The sequence below is a fragment of the Anas platyrhynchos genome, chromosome 1 (assembly GCF_047663525.1).
Source record: "Anas platyrhynchos isolate ZD024472 breed Pekin duck chromosome 1, IASCAAS_PekinDuck_T2T, whole genome shotgun sequence".
Classification (NCBI taxonomy): Eukaryota; Metazoa; Chordata; class Aves; order Anseriformes; family Anatidae; genus Anas; species Anas platyrhynchos.
The window spans coordinates 97,597,768-97,620,069 of record NC_092587.1 but is presented as its reverse complement, the minus strand read 5'-3'; the positions used below and the strand labels follow the sequence as shown (position 1 = coordinate 97,620,069).

Below are 22,302 nucleotides of genomic sequence, written 5' to 3'. Positions count from 1 at the left end.
TTATTTTGCCTTAACTCATTAGACTTCAACCCATCAAGGAACGTTAAGGTTAATAAAAAGATATAAAGTGTCCTTCCAAGTAGTCCATGGCTTCACATGTGAGCTTTTAGGTTCTTTATTATATAACATTTATCTTTATGAGAGAAAGTTCTCTCAGTCATGGTTAATTAATGTCTGGGACCCAAAATTGTTTTAAATGTGTATCTATTACTTTGATTTGTGTTTCATAATTGATTCGTCTTGAAGCAAAACAAAGGGAAATGCAAGCTGACATAATTTTGTTCTATTGCTATTTATGTAATTCTTTAAATATATTAATTAAATTACTACCCGTTGTTGACATTAAATAACAGTAATATTTGCAGATGATTGGGTCTTGTATTTATTACCATTCCTACTTCCATACTCATAGCATGTACTCCTATGAAATATGTAAAGATCAACAACAGCACTGCAAAGTGACATAACCAAAAAAATGTGGTGGAGCAGGAAAATATAATTCCACAATTACAACCTAGCTTTTTTTTACATCAGGAATTATTATTATTTATTTATATCTTCACCTTTTCTTGTGGTTTCATGAACCAACTAACCCTGTGTAGACCTCATGGCAGAAATTTTTCTTTGGGAATGATGTTCAATAGAAAATTTAGCTTTTCATTATGTTCAACAAAGATCTGTTTTATTTTGCCATAACATAATGACAGATGTGGAAGCCAGGCTAACTTTCTGGAGCAGCAGAGGTAGAAGGAAAACATTCATGCCATACAAATGAAGACAGGTGGGGCAACCTTATCTTTCTGCTTCTCCTGCCCATCCCTGCTTTAAATCCTCATCTGCAATTAGTGATGACATGTTCTAATCCTCTTTATACAAGCCATTTGAGGATTGTAGCTACACATGGGAAATATCTGGGGAAGAAAAACTCCAGACAAAAATCCTTCTTTCTAACATAAGCATTTGATAGCATAAGAGGAAGAACTGGGAAAAAAAAAAAAAAAAAAAAAAAAAAAAAAAGTAATAAAAGTTTTGAAGGAAGGTTTGTTTAGAACTAAATATTGAGATTCGAGTATCTCAATAAATATTGAGATTAGATTGAGATCTGCTTTGAGGATGCAATTTATGCCTGCAAATCTCATTTCATATAGAAATAGTCATCCCTGGGAGTTGCTATCATTCTTTTTCAGTAATAATAGAAATAGTTAATAATCGGCTTTGCTGTACAATTGAATTGTACAACCTAAAAACTGTCAACAAAAATTGCTCACAAAGATGACCATCTACCCACTTAACCCTTCATTCACTGGGCATTTTCATTTTTGCTGCAATCTTTCTCATCATCAGATGTCAAAGGTTTCATTTATTTTTATGGCAATTAACATTTGAAAAGGATTTATTTATACACAGATAATGTCATGTAGCATCAAATCCTCAGCTTCAAGCTCAGAAATACTTACTGTGGTCAGATAAATTATCGTTTTATTATTATTATGCCTATACAAAGTAAACACATTTTGAGAACATTTATTTTTCTTTCAATTGAGGCAGGGAGTTTATGACATTTGAGCATAGGCTCTTCTTTCCTATTTTATGCATTTGCCCTCTGGTCATTGTCAACCCCTGCAGTTAGAATAAAAAAATCCTCTTTATTGTACTGTCAGTGTGCTGTCATTACTGTGGACTTTTTCTTCTCCTGGAAGGCTGCTTTGTAAGTTGTTTTTGAAAAGCTATACTTGTGTGTTTGGGATTTATACAACTGTACTGATCCATCATTTTCTGGCATATCCAATACAGTCACTGTAAATCTGGAGTAAAAGAGTTCCCATCCAGCTATGGACATCAAGTCATTTTGGGACATATTATCTACTTCTAAGTCCTTGCCCCTTTTATACAGGGAAAACAAACAGTTCAAGATCACAGATTGATTTCTGTTTCTCTTTGCACTAAGACTGTCATTTTTGTTATGCTACCTCCAGTGTCTGCTGACTTTTGAGAATAAAAAACCTCATGTGTGGTTTTGAACCTAGGTCTTCTGTACTATAACAAATGGTGCTGCCAGCTTTAAAAACAGCTGTCAAATTCATGTAAAGCTGATTTTTTCCAATAATTATCTTAGCACATCTTGTCTTTATTTTAAAAGTCAGATTTAGCATCCTCCACAGAATAAGAAAGGCACTTTTAGTTTTGTCATGGAATTATTGCAGATGCTATTTTTAACCATAAACACACACAAATAAATAAATAAATAAATAATCCACGCATTTCAGAGGACATTTTATATTGTTTTTCACAAGATCAAAGCCCTCATAATATCAATGCCATTACTAGGACAAAAGAGTTGGAATTGATAGCTCTGCTTTTTGGTTACAGGTAGACTTCAACAAGAGGTAATAAACATTCAGACCTGAAGCAAAAGAATTGTGAAGTTTGAAAAGCAAGAGAAGTAATGAATATGCTTCAGAGATGAAGCCAGGTCCAGAATTACTTCTGTTGCAGGATCTACCTCCTTAAAAGCAGTTGCCGCTATGCATAAATTGAGATCATTGGCATTTTGAGCAGATGTGAAATGTTTTTATATTGGGTAAAACATAGGTCTATGATTATAAATATTAAGTCCTGGTATGTGCAAGACAACCCCACTCATCAGTTAAAAGCTTGGCATCTGTTTATTAAATGAAACTGTTAATTCATACAATTTGGGGCAATTTCCTGTTTTTTTTTTTTTTTTTTTTTTTTTTTTTTCCTCTGCATGTGGATGTTCTGCTACAAAAAAAAATAAATAAATAAATAAAATAAATTAAAAATAAAAAAAAAATACTCTGCTTGTAAACTACTTAAACTACTTATCAATGGCCCCAGAAGTCCTGATTTATGCAGTAAAGTCTTCCTCTCCATTATCAGTTTATAGGAATCACTATTCCAAAGATAGCCTCAGCTACTATTTGAACATAACTTATTTCTTCAGCTGTTTCTTCTTCTAGAAAGCTAGAAGAAATCATAATCCCATGTAGACTATACTTGCTGGCTAGGTAGAATTCTGCTAGGAGAGATTTGTTCAGTATACATGCTGAACTTCTAGGTCCTTATCCCAGGGTATTTAACATTTTAATTAAGCCGGAATGATGGAAGATAAAACAGCTACATTCATAATACTCTATCACTAACAAGGATTCCCACATCCACCTTCTCCTCTCTCCTACAGAAAAGGTCTTAGCAAGACCTGGTAGACAGCTTGTAGCTCTGCCTTCCCAAGAATGTCTAGATAACAAGTGCAAATATTGATTTGAAGGGGACACATGGCTTCAAGTTTCACTTCAGAGGACATGCATTCCTCATTTGGGCCAGAATTATGTCCAGTGGGTGGTGGGCCAGCTGTGAAATTCTCAACTGCTAAGTGCACATATTTTTTAAAATATTGCTTTTTGCATTACAGGTTCAGGAGAGAAAAGGGGAGCAATTTTGGTAAGGGTTTGAGTGCAAAGAGCCAGCTAGCTGAAAAAATGGAGGCTGGCACAAAAACCACTAGAGTTTGGCAAAGAACAGAGCCTTCTATTTCTCTAGGAAAACAAACAATCTCCAAGGTATCTAAGTGCAACCTCTACTTTCTGTTAACTATAATTTCTTAACTTGGAATGAAACTCTGCATGTAAGGTCTCAAACAGGAACTAGAAGTCATCTTCCACTCCTACTTCTTAGGACAGTATCTGAAAGACAGAAACCCTTTTGAGTATTATAAGATACCCCTAAAATTATCCCAGGTCTAGTAGACTTTTACATTCTTATACAGAATGTAGTTTTGCCACATCCAATGCAATGCAATGAAGGAAAAAGGATTTAGATAATGCTTACAGTAACAACTTTCAAGCAAAAACAGGCAGGAGGACTACTTTGCTTCTGTCTTGATCGGTCGTTGCTGATCATCTGTCAAATGTTTAATGAGAAACAGTCAAGTACATCATTATTCTCTTTAGAACTGCACTTGAGCACTCTTCTTCCCATAGTAGCTCATACTGGCCACCCACCTTCTCAGCTTACTGGCCTTGCCTAGAGATAGAGAAATCTGTATGCCAAGAATGAGGGAAAAGGCGAAAAGCACAGGCACTCATTTTAGTAATTAAACTCTATTATTACAGCCAATAAGTTACATTTTGAAGGTTAATGCATCTACCAGTAGCATAGATTAAAACTAAAAACAAACAAACAAACAAACAAAAACAAATATCTTTTACTTTTCCATGATAGTTCAACACATACTAGACCGATGTTATATTTCACGATTTGTTGGGAACCTTCCCGAATGTCATGAGGCCACTGCCTTTTCTTTAGCAATAATGAAACCCATATTTCCCAAAGTTGCACTGACAACCTCAGGAAACAGTGCTATTGCCTAGACTGGCCTAAGCTATAACATCATGAAGATGGTACAACAAACAGGACTGTAACCATCCTCATAACCTGCCCCAGAGAGCTTTGAGCTGTGGGAACTCATCTAGTACCAAGTCATGGTCAAGCATTAGTAGAATTATATTATGGATAAATTACCATCTTATTTGATAATGTCTGAAAAAAATATTAGTTTCCTTTTTTTTTTTCTTTTATTTTGCTCTTTTGCCTCGTTGACTGGTCTTCTACTTTGAAATAAAAACTACCTTTGACATCCGCTCCATTTCAAGCACATTAGCCTTTTAAATATCTTATATTCACAATTAAACCAACCTCTTAACTAAAACTAAGTCATTTTTCTTCAATTTCTTGAGCTCCTCAAGTGGAGCTGATTTCTGGAATAACAAGGTTTTTACTAGTCATTAGCTCGTTAAAAAGAACTTCAGATATTACCAGCTATGTTGCTATATGAACTCTGTGGTGTTTTCCTGACACTAACCTCTAAGCTTTTAAAAAATCATCACCAGTTAGTTGAATAAATCCTGCAAATTACAGTTTAACACTTCTGAAAGACAATTTTCTTCCTCTGAAATAGAGATCTCTCTCACCGTCACTTATGAAGTCTATATTTATGCCATTTTGCTTTCTCACAGGTATTTGGCAATATCCAGTATTGCTAAGGGTAATGCAATTCCTACTTCCACTCCCCTCCCCGGGCCTCCTGGCATAGAGGCTGTCTTACCAAGGTTAATGCAAACGTTGGAAATGGTGAGTCACTTTCCATCTTCATATGTAGAGGTTCTATGGGGGCTCTCTCGTGAGGGCTATACTTGTTTAATTGGATCAAACTTGTTTAATTGGATCTTCCATCAAGGCACTGTAAAGCATTTTCAATAGAGAGTTTTTCTGAGCTCTAAAATCGATCTTTTTGTAGGATAATGCAGGAGAGAAAGGGGTCTGAAGAGGTAAATGTTGCCCAGTAAGGGTTGACATACAGTCTTATGGCAGCCTTAACTGGTCAATGTCAGCACACTCAGTGCAACAGAAATCTGTAGACCTGATAGGGAGAAGTTTTAAAAGACAATCAGTTTGAGAAAAGGAAGGTGGTGACCAATGGACTATAAATAAGTGAAGAACATCTAGTGCAGTCTGAGTTCAGGCACTGCAGGAGAAGCTTGCAGTCTGTAGTCCTAGATCTAACCAACCTTCTCTGCAACCTTGGGCATTTAAATATTCAACACAGGGAAAGAAAATAAAAAAAAAATTGGTAGTAGTATAACGCTTCACTTCAGAGACGTATTTTAAAGGCTTAACTTTTGTAGGACGTTTTGACTATGAAAAGCACAGCAGCACTCATTATTTTGCTTAACTGAAGATCTCTTTGCCTAGATGAACCCTAAAATCTTTTGATGGTAGCTCATCGTGAAGATGTGTTGTGAAATTTTTCTCACTTTTGTGCTGTCCAGTGGTCATTTCATGCCACTGCATGCTTGTTTTTGTTATGTACAGTTTTTCAAAGTGACCTTTCCTATAATACATAAATGTAGCTTCCCTACAACAACAATGAAATCCCCAAATCCTTGTTTTCCCTAACAGTAAAAATACAATAGCTTAATGATACCAATTCACAAAACACCTTAAATTGGCTTACATACAACAGCATTTAAAAACAGAAGGGTAAAACTTCCTGCGACTGTGCCAGGAGACAATACTGACACTTAATATTGATATGTCTGGATAAAAAAGGAACAAGAGACAAATTAAAATCTTCAGCAATCAATTGTGAACAAATGTATATTAAGTATGATCACTCATAATTGTACCTGAAAATTGCATATGCTCAGAGGGAAAAAAGAAATGTTCAACTATTCGACATTCTAATAAATCCTTCTCAGGATATTTTCTCTCATTACTTTTTTGATAGAAGAAGAAACAGACGCTACAGACAAGCCTGACATTTTCAGATGTTCGGCACTCCTTACCCTCACTTTTATCTACAGAAGTTTAGAGTCCCGACATCTCAGGGCTCTGTCTATGGCCTGGGTGTATGAAAGATTAGTCAAGGTGCTCTTTAAATTTATTATTCACAGCAAAAGAGGCAAAGAAAGTTGTTGTGCTTGTAATAATAGGACAATTAAAAAAGTGTCACTGTGGATAACTGTAAAATTAACAAAAAATAAGAAAGGCTTCTAACTGATACATGCTAATCTTAATTAAACATACAGATTTTAGTGAAAGTTTTGTCACAATACAGACCATTTTCAGCCTTTACAAGCCCTTCCAGCCACCATGAAGAATGCACAGAGAAAGAAAAAGTTCCCAAACTTGTATGATTTTATACTTCTAAGCAGGACTTTCCCTTGAGCAGCAGTTGCTCCAACTGCCAAATTCAAAGATGGATGAACCAATAAGAGATGTGTAGTTGTGATGCTTAGGAACATGGTTTAGTGGTAGACTTGGCCATGCTGGGTTGATGGTTGTGATTGATAATCTTAGAAGTTTTTTCCAGCCTAGATGATTCTATGCTACTTTCCAATGTTTTTCTGATCTGTGACCTCATTAATTTATCTTTTAAAACAAGGACTAAAGAGCACACAAATCATAAATCAAGAGAAAAACATTACAGGTAGAAGGTAGAATTATCATCAAAGTGTCAGGAAAACAGCAAGGTAGTTGATGCTCTTTGTCTCTAACAGAGTTTTAGCCTATGAGTTGCCTACCAGACTGTGCAAAACACTGGTCTCTTAAGCTATGAAAATTAGCAGCATCCAAACCAACTGTAGGTATTAAAACCTTTTGGGACAGCTCTGACTATAACATGGGAAAGGAGGTGTTTCATACTGTATCCAGAAAGTTCAGCAGACCCAAGTGTGATGAATGTTTGCTCTGAAATCTTCTTTCCTTTTCTCCTACCTTTTTTTTTAGAATATACTTTCTTCCTTACTACTCATCTCTTTTTATATCTAGTAGAAGAGAAATTCTGTCTATTCAGTGTTTCTACTATAATATCTGAGGTGATATTATAGAGAGAAACTATCTGATGGGAGATAATGGAAGGAAAGAATAAACAAATAAATAGGATGCTTCCCCCCTCCCCCCCCTTTTTTTTTTATGATGGAAGTGAGCTAGCTGGTTGTATGCTAGTTTGCAAAAGACCGTGACAGAGTAGCAGCTTAAAGAAGACAAGTCTCAGCAATGCATTTTACTGCACCGAATGTTTTGTAACAGTTTGTGTCGCATAAAGCACTTTCATACCATCTGTGCTCCAACAGCAAAAGGGCTCTGTCCCAGGCAGAGCCTTTTGTCTTTCCATAGTAAACAGAATTCAATGGAGATAGATATCAGAATTATAAAACTTGTCTCTGGTTAGATGTGTGCAGTGTATCAGCTTCCCCTGCAATCCCTCTGTATTCTTAACATCCCACAGTCTGTCAAGAAAATCAGCACAGTGCTGCAGACACACAGAAAAGTATCATATCAATACTAGTATCTAACCTAGTGTCATATAGATACTAAACAATAGTATCATGTAGATCACATTAGTGCCACTTTTTAATACTGGGCTGCTTTGCTGAAGAAAAGAAATAATATAAGCAATGCAAGAAAAGGAAATGCAATTGAAAGGCAAGCATTTGTCTCAATAGCGTTTGCTATACAAATTCATTATATTCTGGAGAAGGTAAAAATACTTTAATGAGAAAAACAAAGACTGCACCTCATTGAACATTTCTTTTAAAAACAGGTTTTATAAGGACAACTTATTTCTAAGATGAATACAGATAACACATACACAATCTGAAAATTAAATAGAGGCCATTAGAAACCTGAATATCTTGATTACAACAAATTGCCTTCTTTAGGTTTTGGTGTTAGTCATTACTAAATAATTATTTGTTTCTTAGCACTGGAATAAAGGTAATAATTAATACTAATCTTTACATAAACAAGATAAAGTATTATTCCTTATATTTCCACCAGACCTTGTTTTTGCCCTACTAAAATCCTGTATGTCTACGACAGTGAAAAAGTAACTGAGTTACCTTAATTTTCTTTTATTCTTTAGATCTAAAAAAGGGGGTGCAGAGAGGGGATAATCGGGAAGGGAGAGAGAAAGATCTGAAAAAGAATAAAAGAGACTCCCCATGCAGCAAGCCATAAAAGCAATCTCTGTTTTCCATATTGTCCACTCTGAGACTCCAATGTTTCTCATTATCATCGTTTCATAGATTTTTCTTATTTTAATGAATTTCAGTGCTAAGACACACACCTATTTTCTTGGCTTTTCTGCTTCGTTATTGTGGTGAAAGCAGTCTTTTAGTTTTAAACATTATTATTAAAAGTAACACATGAAAATCTTATCTGAAAGATGCACTGTTTTGGCAGTAGATACAAATCAAAATGCCACCACCAATGTACTCAATTGTACATTTTGATAAAAGATTTTGAGTAAGTTTTTGGCAAGAAGGAGAAAGGCACTTACCAGCATTTATCATTGTAATTGCTACCATATTTGTAGACTAGCATATCTGTATACATTTCTTAAACCTCAATAAGGTCAAAACTGAAGCTAGCTCTATACATAGCAGTTAGCTGGTAAGTCTTTGTCTCTTGAATACATTACATCAGAAGTATTCCAAAAAGACTCACTACTCCTGAACCTGTTCTTCAATGCATTAAGCACTAACATCTTTCAATATCGGGTAGGCTTATGTTATGTCAGTTCCTCTTTTGTTAACCATGTAAATATTCACAATCTATTTGTCTTTGAATAAATTCAATTTTTGTTATTATTATTATTATTGTTTGGGATCTTATGAGGTGTTCATTATTACCTAGTCTGAATGGTCCATAACAACACATGATAAATAAGCTCTTCGCTAGGACATACACATCCGACAATAAGCTGTCATAATTATATTTTTTTATCTTCAGTTTTGAATCTTACAGGTGTGTGCTTTGTAGGGTTTTGTTGCTGTTGTTGTTTGTTTGTTTTTTCTCTCAGCTGAAAACAACGCAACTAATTTACTGAAAACCCTGAACTTTTCGGAATAGTGGTTAGAGCATCCTTCAGGCTGTTGCTGGACAATATACAGACATGATACAAGTTCATCTGTACCTCAGCTGAGGATATCTCATGGAGTTTAACATCTGTGGTACTCCATGATGCTTAACCCTTAGGTATTCAGAGCTGGCATGTTCTTTACTACACAGGCTCCCAGCAGACACCTCAATCCAGTGACCTTTGCAATGCCACAGAGGTTACAGAGATTGCTCTAAGGCTGGGATCCATAGTAGTGCACACTGAATACTTATGAAGTTAGAAAGTCTTTTGGGCTCACAAAATCTTCTAAAATATGCAAGACATCTCTCTGGTCCCATATCCTTTCCAAATGGCAATATAATGCAGATTTTAAGTGTCAGTCTATCACGCTCACATATTGCTACCCACATAAAGGAAGCAAGAATGCTCTGTTACCTCAAGGTCATGAAATACTTCACTTCCCTGTTAGCAAATACAAGCACCTCCAGTAAAACAGAGGCATAAGCTTATCATCTCACTATATAACTAATTCATATCTGATACACAGCTTGTGCCAATTTTGTCTCTGCGCACTTCCTTGCTGGACATCTTTCTGTTTTATAGCAGTCTGTCAAACTGAAAGGTAACTAAATTGATGCTCATACAGTAAGTCATCATGTAAATGTTATCATTTCTCTAATTGTAGATAGCTCAACTAAAACAATTTTTGGAGTCTGTAGACAGCAACAATGCTGGTATGCATATATTTTTCCTCAGCATTAAACTAGAATTCATTTCAACTTTCTTGCCATCTTCTTCTCTGACCTCTGCATCTGCATTTTATATATATATATATATATATATATATACACACTGATCTAGTTTTTGACAGCTTTACAAGGAGTTATCATGTGATTTAACAAAGTGATGTGAGCTTAACAGAGTCATCCTAAAAAAAGTTAGGATTTAGAAATGGAAAACTGCAATGCAGATAGGAATTATGTATAGAAAGGCCTCATTTTGACATATCCTTTGCCCTCACTAATGTAAAATAATAGCCTAGACACATTAGCATCTTGTTTGTTTGTTTGTTTGTTTGGGGGGAGGTGGGGAAGGTGGTGTTTTATTCAGGAGAACTGATCATTTAAAATGTGTTTTGCTATCATACTATAGAGTTCATTCAAAAAGTTTAGCAAAAATCCTACATGTTAAATTTGACTTTGAGGTTATTTTAATTATACTGGAACCTTATAACTTGAAGTTAACAAAGTCACGTAGATGTGCACTTCAATTAGAAAATCCCCAAATTTGGTACAGACATTGAGGCAGAAGAAGACCTATCAGAAGATTAAACCTAATTACATTTTTACAAGATATCTGAAAAGCTGACCTCTGCCAATTGCTTCTATTATCATGTATTGTAAGAATTATGTTACTTCTTTAGGTTATAGCTGAGGTAGATTACATCAGCTGAACCTTCATGAATTGTAATTCTGTTTCAGTCAGTGGACTCCAGAGAGGACAATTTTAGCTACAAATGAATAGGGTCAATTACACTTGGAGCTAATGGAAGAAAAGTTATCAATATTTTGATAAAATAAATACTTTCATAAATAAATGGGGGAAATTGTCCACAGTTTTAAAATGTGTTTCTGAAAGTAATTTTAATCACCATATTTTTGATAAATCTGTGTCCTTCTTTGAACACAGTAGTCATCACCTAAATATGTCTAGTTGAATTAAAATAAAGTCTGTTATTGTAGAAACAGTTAGTACAGCAAAGCTCAGCAAATTTTCTTTTGAAAGGCTCGGCAGATAAGCATTCAAAGTTGGGATTTTATTCAGTGTAACTCAGTGATTCTAACCAGTGGCTTAATGAATTGCTGTACTGCATAAGTCATGACTATATCTGAGGTACAAGAGCATGAATACAAATGTCTATCTACTACACTGTATAGAATTATCCTGGAGTGGTTATTTGTCCTTAATTGTGTTATTGTAATCATGCCTAGATACCCATCTTGTACTGAACAAACATACGGTAGTAAATGGTCCCTTTGCTAAAGAGATTTCAGTATAAATAGGAAAAATGAATGCTTTGGAAAAAATATTTTTGAAAATCATTGTGGTACTGCTTAGTTTGACAAAATTTTAACAGTTTAAAACCCTTCAGAAACTTGTTCGGTTATACCAGGCAATTAAAATCCACTTCTGTAGTGATTTCATAGTTTACATCTGCCTTCCATCTTAATGCACCTTAAGTTGTAAACTTTCATCCCTAAAAAATACTTCAGCAAACATCAATTTTATCTTATACATACTTCCTGTACCCAGGAGTTCTTTTGTCATACGTAAGGACGCGAAGCTGGTTATGGCTTCAAGGCCTTTGAAAAGAGAATGACTGTCACCTTTACTAAGAACAAACTCACTTCAGTCTGAAAAGCAGATGGGCCAGCACAGTGCACTGCTAACAGTCTTAGCCTGAATGTACATTAAACCACACTAATAGAAAACTTCAGTGGTAGCTACTATCATAACTGTGACTAGAACTGCACATGAAAAATCCCTATCTCTATCCGAGTGACTTCTCTTTTTTGCCTCACTTCAAACCACCAGGGTGACACTTATTTTACAGCCTTTCCAGCTTTCCCTTGTCTTTCCATCCCAGTAGTTCCAAAGGATTTTTCCAGTTGCAATGATAGATTTACCAAAGATCTGGGGGACACAGGGAACAACTTCGCATGCATTTGAAAACACCATGCTCTCTACATTTTGTTTGCAACCTCCAGAATAGGAGGGCTTGTAAGAGCTTTGTTTGGGGTTTTGGTGCCTTGCTGCAGCTGCAGGTTCTGGTATCTGGATTGCAGTCACTTGCATTGTAAGCACAAACGTGCACAGCCTATTAGAAGCATAAAATATATCCATAACTACTTCAAGGAAGTTAGCCTTCTGATCTGCAAAATACTGGAAACATATTCCTTGATATCTTAGATATTTCACCTGTGGAAAAAATGCCATAGTTTGTGACTTTCCCTTTTGTAAGATAAACTGATAATTCTGCAGAATATTAGGAAGTATCCATGTACCTGAGCTTATGTTAAGACCTAAATGAAAACTCAAAACATTTTAGATTTTAGATTTTTAAGAATTTAGATTTTTTTAGTGTTGTTTTTTTTTGTGTGTGTTTTTTTTTTTGTGTGTGGTTTTTTTTAGACTTTTTGTACCTTGAACTCAACTTAAGTGCTAAGCTAAGTTGCTGACTGTCATCTCTCATTCAGTTATTCACTCACAAGATGCACACACACAGTGACTTTGGTTAAGTGACAGCTTTTATACCTCAGTGTGGTGTGAGCTCTGGTGCAACAGTGTTATAATTTTATGATGACTCTCCCTCTCACCTATTCTCAACTGAAGAAAGGCAAAACTTAAAGCAGAGCCAAGTGAAACAAACAATGATGCTGAAGGATTGAAATGCCTGAGGCCACTGACTATCCATGCTACAAAACCATCACTAAATAGGAAATTGCTACTTTTTTCACAGCTGTGTGACTACAACTTGCAGGTGATATTTCTGAGTTCTCAGCTGCAACTATGCTTTTCATCTCCATAATTAAGACAATGACACTGAATTCAGTCTGTCATCATCCCAAACTACACCATTTGTTTGCTGCAGAACAAATCAACTAGGGAGAGGAAAACTTTTAAGCTTGGTTTTCCAAGGCTAAAAGCATACTTTCAGGCTATTAACCATCTGGCAAAAGCTTTCCAGCTTGAATGCAGGGATCCTACAACACTAAACAGAACATTAAGTCTGTTAAGTCTTTTATATTCTACTACTATGAATGAACTTGGAAAAAAAAATTAAAAAAAAATCAATCAATCTTCCATGTCAATATATGGGCTCCTTTCATTGACACCCAACAAGTATGCTGGTACTGGGTCAGACCTTAGTGACAGCTTCTAATACAGCCACGTTGGGACAGTCCTGTTGAAAATGGCTTTAAAGTTCCTGAGATGGAGGTTACATATAGAGTCATCATGTTCAATACCAGTGTTGGTGTTTTTTCCATGAATCTGTCACCATCCTTTTCCAATCTATTTATATTGTTGACTGCTTCAGTATCCTGTGGCAATGAATACTGCAGTTTTAATAACTGCATAGCCTCATGAATTCTGCAATAGGACATGGCCTGGGTTATTAAAAATGTGCTTGCAGATACTTTCACTGCTTCCAGTAGAATTTCTCTAATTTATCTTGCATAGCTAGAGCAAGAATTTGTTACTTTGGGCCTTGTAAGCTGAATATGCATTATGTTGAGTGCAAAAAGCAGAGTAGAGGATTTTGCTTGCACATTTCATCTCTAAACAGATCTAAATGAAGTGACTTATCTTCAAATAATCAAATCAGGAGTGGAAATTAAAATTCATGAACTTTATGAAACTTAGGATTTGCCTTCCCTATAATAAATATCTGGGACCAGCCAATACAGCTACAGCCCTGAAAATTATATATATTTAATATTTCAAGCACAAGTCTGTCACAACTTCACAGAGGCAATTTAACACTGACACAAAAAAAAAAAAAATGTTATGGTTTAAATAATAATAATAGCTTTATTTAAAAAGCTTTTAGAAATTACCACAGAAAATTACCATTTACATGGACTCATTATACACTTCAAAATATTTTTTTTTCTGAAGTAATGGAACAGAAACAAATTAAATGTCCCTTTAGACTTCACTCAGAGAAGATTTTCTTTTGTATATCTTTGACTCTAACCTTTTGACAGCTAAAATGAGTCTTGCATTACTAAAATAGATAATGCACCCTCCTTATTATCTTCAGATATAGTACAGTAAATACTGATTAGATTTAACATGTTAGGTTTACAGCAGAAACAATACTGAATCTGTATGAGTGCGTTAATGAATGATGTCAAGCTATACTTTAGGCTTCACTATTTTCAATTTCAATTTAAACTTGACTTTTATGTCAGCTTTAGTAGGTTTTTTAATATTAATAACACATATGTACATGCATACTTATACAAATATTATTTAAATTGCTATAATTTAAGAATAAGCATTCCCCTGCTGCCTTTCAGACAGCTCCTTTGTACAGGAAAAACAAACCCTGTATCAGACAAAGCCTGTTATATATTTTCAGGAGATATAATAATCATAACTTAATTTGCTGTTGCAGCCCCTCTTTCCCTACACTTGTAATAGGATTGTGGCATCAGAAGTATATAATTTTCACAGTAGCAGAACAGTGTACAGGGAAATTATGATTTTATAGTTCCATAAGCTCTGTGTCCTTTTCCCAGCATTTCCAGGACTGCTATATGCAGGTTGATACAATCAACAACCAACTGTGTAATGTGGTTGATGTGAACAATGTGTAAGAATGAGAACAATATGAAAATATCATTTTTTGTATTTATGGTGAATATTTTGAGGTTGGTAGTTTATTTTTTGAGCAGTCCTGTCCCTGATCACTGTTGGGAGGACAATTCTATGTCAGTGATGCAATTCTTAAGCCCCTGTCATATCAGACTGCCCACTTTTTCCAACACCCACAGAATATCCTGTTTATTCCCAAGGTTCATATTCATTTCTTAATTAAATCTTGACAGTTAAATTGTCATTTATGGAAACAATCTATGGTCCTTTGTGAGACGGTGTCTGGACACATTAAAACCATCTGGTCAAGTGCTTTTGTTTTGTTTTTTTGGGGGGTTTTGTTTTTTGTTTGTTTGTTTTAAAACAATTCAATCAGGTATGCCCTGAAAGCATTATTAAGGATAAGTGGTAGATATTTGAATATGTCTCCGAGATGAAACATGAGGTTTTGCAGGGAGCCCACAGTGCTGTAAAGCTCAGTCATAATGTTTGTTATTTTGTTCTGCTACAAGAATCCGCAGTCTACTTGGACGCCAATTTATTTTCCTAATCCTGACATCAGAAATTTCTTATCCAGCCCATGTAGCCACATGTTATTATTACCATTTTCTTTAACTCACCTCTGACCTACATTCACTCATCTACTTGTTAGTCTTTCACATATAAATAGACTTTAAATGTTGCAGTGTGATTTCAAACTTATGTTAATAGATAACACCACCCACTCATACTAAAGAGAAATACTACTTTCATCAACCATAGTTAAGATAAACTTGAGGTGCTGTTTAAACATCTCACTCCAAAACACACACACATTTAAAAAGTGCTCTTATTAATATCTTCATGATTATTATTTTCTTACTCTTTATTACTATAGAGGTGATTCTTATCACTGAAAAACAGTTAATGTTACTTTCCAAAGGAAAGCACAGCAAAGTTGATCTCCCCATTGATTTGAAATTCTGCTTTCATTCGGAACAGTTGATCTTGCCCACTCTGTGGTTACTCCTTTTCAAAACCAACCCCATTAGCAAGTGTTTGAGCAGGGGTGGGAAGCCAGAGTTCAGTAGTGTGTGAGAAGACAAAGGGAAACATATTGAACTTCTACAGGGACAGGAAACTTGGTACTGCAGCCAAAAATTGCCAGCAATGTGCAAATCAGTGCAAATTAACAGGGAGACCACTTAAGGGAAAGCAGGAATTCCCATTCCAGTTTAAGATATTCCTGCAGTGCAATACTTCATTCCCCACAGTGAATAAGCAGACATCTTGCCTTGAATATTTACCTTTAAAATGAAAATGTTACAATGGTAGAATAGGCACTTGAACCTACATTGAAACTGTGTGGAGCACACCAGCAAAAGAACAATGTCCCCCAAACTAGCAGGTGTAGATGCTCTTGTATGTGCACTGCTCAGGCACATCCTCTGGAGCAAAGGGACCACATGACAATACCTAACTAAAATCATGGAAAGAAATACATTGAAGATTGCTGCATAGTCAGACACCATACCCACTCCAGAGATTCCTGAAAAGTCAGTAGATGATGTTGTAGACCAGGAGGGTAACAGAGTGCTACCTGCACTTCTTTCATTGCTACACTTTTCCATAAGCATACACTTGGGACACTTTTCTGTCTCTTAATTCTCATCATCCTCTTATTTGGCAGAGCTAAGAATTAACACAAACCAAGATTTAGTGATAATGGCTTGCAGCCCAGTAGCCAGAATAAAATGGTGGTCTTGGAAGGCACAGTGCATCAAGGCAACCCATTTTACTCATAGATAGTACAAGAACTGAAGTCAACAAGCCTTGCAGGTTTGAACCATGGACCAATCTCCTCTGATATGCTTTCCATGGGAAGCCCCTGCATGAAGATTGCTCCTTCCTAATTGAATGCAGACATCAGCGAAAATAGTGCCAGGCTTACCACCTATAGGATCTGTTTGCCTTTTTTTTTTTTTTTTTTTTCTTTCTTTGTAGTGGGCTATCCTGGAGCCGTGATTCAGGGACAAAGCAATCTTTGATTTGAGCTTATATTCCTTCTCTGACATTTTCACTCAGGCTGTTCACCCTTGTGCCATCAGGAAAAGTTATTACCTATTATTCTTACCATGTGCTTTTTTCAGGTAAACATTAAGACCATTAAGTGTCCTAGACTGCCAGAGCAGTGTTTTTAGACCACAGCTACAATGTTTGTATTATATGACTGTGTTATAGCTTAGGGCATAAGAATTTGAACATACAAAGACTGTTTTTGTAGGGGCATAAATGTGGTGCTGCCTCATGTCATTACTATTGTTTTGGAGCAGGCTTGGGCATAAAACTCTCCAGGCTTTCATATTTGGTTTTCCCCTATTAGAAATTGTCGCATTGTATGGGAGATAATTTAAATACATGTACCGTACTGGTAATAAGAGGATCAGAGATCTGAAGTAAAATAGGAGGCAAAAAGATGATGTAGTCACAGTGCAAGGGCAGAACATCCTCAGGACAAAAGGGGAAAGGGCGAAGAGAAAGAGCAAAACCATGACAAGATAGGCTGTATGATGCATACCAGTTCACAACCTCCTGAAGGTTTTTCCAAGGTCTCCTACCAAAGGGAGAATAATTGAAGCTACTTTTATACATTGCTTATTAGGGACAGAATCTGGGAAAGGCACTAGAGATACAACATGAGTGTCAGAGGGAAGGTTCTCCCCTGCATCGAATACGTAACAGCAATAAAGTCAAAGAGCAGTCCACCAGGTCTGTGAATAAGAGGATTAAATAGAACACTTATGCATTTCAGGAAATTTTTTTATATTGTTTATAAACAGTAGACCACCTAGTTAAATAAGAAACTATGGGTACTCTTTCTGAATCAAATTTTCCCCCAATATCCTTAATAATACAATATTAATATCATAAAATAGGATATTAATATTATATATTTAAATTATAGGAAAAGACTTAGACATCTGCTTCTATGTACATTAACATTGTAATCTGAACCATAAATTTACTTTAATGACTGTAACTCCAAAGAATAGTATCCAAGGAGTTTAGACAAACTAGCAGGATGATACTTCTAGTTGCAAAGCCATTAAAAATATCTTCAGAATGGTCTCTGGATTAGAAGTGACATGCTGAAGGATGACTTAATTCGTTCTCTGACATTGAGCAAAGTAGGTTTCTGTTGTCTAGAAATGTAAAATATAATATTCTAAACACACAAATTGCAGATTTCAAAGGAAATTTATTGAAACTGAAAATATTCCTTGCAAATCACATCTTCCTAATCTTAGCACAGTAGGTTTTTGCATAATTCATTTTGCTGCTCTACCTGAAAAAATCATCACATTGCAAAAATGCACTGGATAAACAAGCAACATTTTCAGCCTTATTTGGGAAGGTAAGTAGACTCTTAGTTTGTATGCATATTTGTACATGAAGAGCATACAAAAGACACCCTGGAGGCCAAAAATACCCTATAAAATCTACATCAACAAAGAATATATTGTTCACAGACAAATCAGATGTTAGAAAAAGACAAGATTAAAACTGTCATGCAATTCAAATTCATCTCCCTTGCTTTGTTGTATGGTCTTTCATTGTACCATACTTTGCTATTTTTCCCATGAGACCCTGTTAAATTTATCAGTCAGTGACCACGAGCACTGGACAGATATTAGTGTTTTTTTCCCCAAGTTATTACTCTTTTTCTAGTGTGCATCATTTACTATCCACCAGAATTGCTCACTTCCTCACAGTCCTTATGAGTGGTGTTCATCACTGCAGATCTCTTCTGAACCACAGTGAAGGCCTCTTCCCCAAAACCCGAGAGCTTGTAGCACTGTTCTCATTCTGAGGACAGAAGGACAACAGTGCCACCAGTACCTACTAACTTGCATGGCCCTAGCTTGGGGGTAGCCTCAGTTGCCAGGGATTTAAGCAATGCACAGGCCTTTCTTTTTACTTTGAGAACACAACTCCTCATTATCAGCTTTTCAAAGCATCTTGCCACTTCTGCAAATCAGACAGCCTCTCTCAAGTCAATCACTGAAGACGACACAGACAGAGAAGAGCTTCACTTAACTGATTTCAGAGAGTTTTTAAGTGACAGAAAGAGGGTTAAAACTCCTTCGGGACCATAAGCAAATGTCTAACCCTGAAATCTTTATTTTCTTTTCTTTTATATTACTTACACTTTGATTCTGTAACAAAGCAGGCAGAAGTCTGACTCTCTGTAAAATTCTTAGACCGTGAGCACCATCTTTGCACAAGCAAGCTCATATCCAGTGTTTTCTCTTGATAAAGTTATTTTGCAGAATCTTTTCCCTTTTTAAAACAGCACAAAGGAGAGCTCCTGGAGCATCCATCATGTACCATTACCTTGATACTTGGGCGTAATACCCTCGAATCGCTAACACCAGTGTCTTTGAGCTAACCAAACAGAGGAAAGGTGTTAATGTTTCTGGGCCTACTACTAGCAGTATACAAATACATATTTTGTCAGTGGATGTCACAACTTTTGGCTAATAGAGAGAAAACCTAGAGATGGCGGGCACAGGGATAGTTTTCCATCTTTACTGACTGGACACTAACACCTATCTACTTCCAACCTGTCTTTCATTTCACCACTTTCTCTCTTCACACTAGTCTGCTTGCAGCACTTTCCCAGAAAGAAACATCCTTTATTCTGTGACGATGGTGAGTCATTACCCTCACTGTCATTTCCCATCTTTCTTCTCTCAAAGTTTTGAAGACTTTCTCAATCAAACACTGCTGTAAGAATTTTAAGAGTAGCAAAATCATAGTTTTCCTTAACCTCCTTCTCTGCATAGCCCAGCTATGCAGAGTATGTAGTTCATCCCACTACAATTCATCCTGAGGCACAGATTCAGCATGACAATTTTGTTCACAAAGCTACAGAATGTTCCTAATCATTGTACAATGGAACATATGGGAATAATTTTAGGTATTGTCACCTGAATGAATTTCAGACTGATTGCATTCATCTCCAAGGTAGTAGGTAGCAATTCTAATTTTTATTTTCATTCTTTACTCACAAACCTGGAGATCCAGTAATGTTTTACAACATAGTGTGTTACGACAGCAGAGTGCTGATATGTCCTATACAAGCATTTGTTATGTTAGGTGCAGGATGTTATTTCACTATATTCAACAACACTTTTAAATATTTTCCTAAATTAGACTTTTTTCTTTCTGTTAGACAAATCCAGATTCTTTTTATCCACAGAGGGGCGTTCAAGTTAAATGTAGACATTATCAACACCAACAGAAATATTTTGCAAGAAAAGCAAAGCCCAATGAAAACCAACAGGATGCAAAACAAAGATACTGAATTATATTGAGTGTATAGTAATAACAATGCCAGTTTGTCCATTTCATTGTTAATTAGCTAGGGAATAGCCAGACTATTGGAATAAATAGAGTAACACTCCCTGCTCTATTCAGAACTCCACACACTCAAATTAAAACACTTATTCTGTCTGCATGAGAGGCCATCCAGTCCTCTCAAACACAACTATTATCTAGCATTACAGGTACTAGAACAGAAGGAATATAAAAATCAAACATTTATAGTTTAACTTCAGAGTTAATCTTAGACTTGTACTGATGTCTACAATCCAGTTAATGTTTTTATTTTCAAGTCTTGCTCCCAGCACTTTTAATGAATAATATTCAGGGTCTGAACACAGTTTGAAGAAACAATAATCTAGAATATTGTGCAAGTATCATTCTTTCTTGACCAAAAGAGCTGGCGTAATTGTAGCATTTTTATATGTTTAGAGGTTACTTCTTAAGAACAATTTCCTAATTTAGACACAACAGCCAGGACTAAAATACTGGCAGACAGTAACAGTGCTACAAAAGTCATTTTGGATCATAAAATAATGGAGGAAGTAGTGTGTAGTTTTTAACATTGCTTTTGCCTCTTTATGTTAATTAGCTAATCTGCAATTTATTAGAATCATCTACTAAACAAAGCTTCATTATTTTGTTTCCTTAATTTTGTGCAGTTTGCTTTTTTCTTTCTCCCTCAAGCTATTACTCTTAATTCTTGATGTGGAAACAGGCTATTTTGTTTGCACTCAACTTATTTGAAGCTTTCTATGACTTGTAGAACTGAAGAAAAATACTATAACAGAAATCAGGCAATGACCTTTGCTTTTAAAACTATGAACTTCCCATTTTCCTTATAATAGTCCTTAAAATGTTCCTCTTAAAAAAAAAAAAAAAAAAAAAAAAAAACTTCCTTGAAGGTCCAATGTGTTAATAACTCCTAAGTGAGCCTTAAATCCTCTTCTGGAACTATGGTCCAAGCACAGAGAAGTATTTTTCTTCAGGTAAATGGTTTCTGGTTTCTGGGTTGTGGCCCGCTCCTGGTAATGAGACCCTAAGTCAAGAGCATTTGTGCCAAAATGGAGAAATAACCAATTGAGCAAGAGATAGCCATTGTCCTTAGTGAATTTCAAAGCACTACATTTAGATAGGAATAATAACCTGCATCAAGCAGGGTTGCAAATGGCAGGGTGGTAAAAGGAACTCCGCAAAAAAGGACTCGAGTGATCAAAAGCTGGACATGAGTTAGCAGTGCCAGAGTATTGAAGAAAAAAAAAAAAAAAGAGAACATTGACTGTAAATGCATAAAACATGGTATAACAAAGCATTTCCCTCCTCCACCCCGCCCCCCCCCCCCCCAAAAAAGAAAAAAAATCCAAAAAAAAACCTCCATTTTTGAGCAATATTTTTGAGAAAGACAGGAATTAATGGAAAATCACCCAGAAAAGAACAAGGAAAAAAAAAAAAAAAAAAAAAAAGGCTAGAAGAAATTAAGAAATTAAGTTCTTTAGTCCAAACACAGGAAACAGAGAGGAAAGCCTAAGGGCTGGTGCAGTGAGGGAGCAAATAAAGCAGTCTCCATGCCCACTCAGAATGCAGTATGAAGGTATACATGGCAACAAGGAAGCTTTAGCTCAAAATTTTGCGACTGCGTTGGTAGATCATGCCTAGGAGTTGCTTAATTTCTATTGCTGGAGTGCCTTAAATGAGAAAAAGATAATTATTTGTGAGATGTGGCAGTAACATTGGGGTAGCGGAATAGTCAAATTACTGCTCAAAGCAGGTTTTCAAGCAAATCACATTATTGTCTTGCACACACAATGTTACCATAGCCAATTCTGCCTTCACAGAAACTTAAGGGTGGCACTGACATAACCGAGTGCATGGTTAGTCTAAACAAGAGGATTTAAGGGTTAGTGAGTCTTTTATTTCTGTCACCAGCTGAGAAACTCTGTCTCTTTGGGTAGTTTTCTTCCAACATCTTTTATCTAGAATCAACATTTTTTAACGGAACTTAAAAACAGTAAAACCCAAATGTCCAATCCTCAGAAGCCTATCATTGCTCATTTTTTGGCAAGCTCAACAGATACTCAGACCTTAAATATTTAACAAAAAACAATTATTAAACATATTTATACTTTTGTATA

The 22,302-nt window shown here is 35.8% G+C and overlaps 1 protein-coding gene and 1 long non-coding RNA gene across 4 annotated transcripts in view; one reads left to right on the top strand and one right to left on the bottom strand.

Annotated features, from left to right (window-relative positions):
- Positions 1–22,302, top strand: part of HTR1F (5-hydroxytryptamine receptor 1F) — a 116,110-nt gene that overhangs the window by 48,381 nt on the left and 45,427 nt on the right. The window contains exon 2 of one of the 2 annotated variants that reach the window (XM_005017651.6): positions 5,037–5,151. The exons of the other annotated variant lie outside the window; for it this stretch is intronic. The gene's annotated coding sequence lies outside the window, so the exon portion shown is untranslated. The remainder of the gene's footprint in view (positions 1–5,036; positions 5,152–22,302) is intronic. 2 annotated transcript variants of the gene reach the window in all.
- The window catches only part of LOC106016451 (uncharacterized), a 104,810-nt gene that overhangs the window by 45,241 nt on the left and 37,267 nt on the right, over positions 1–22,302 (bottom strand). The gene's annotated exons all lie outside the window — the stretch shown is intronic.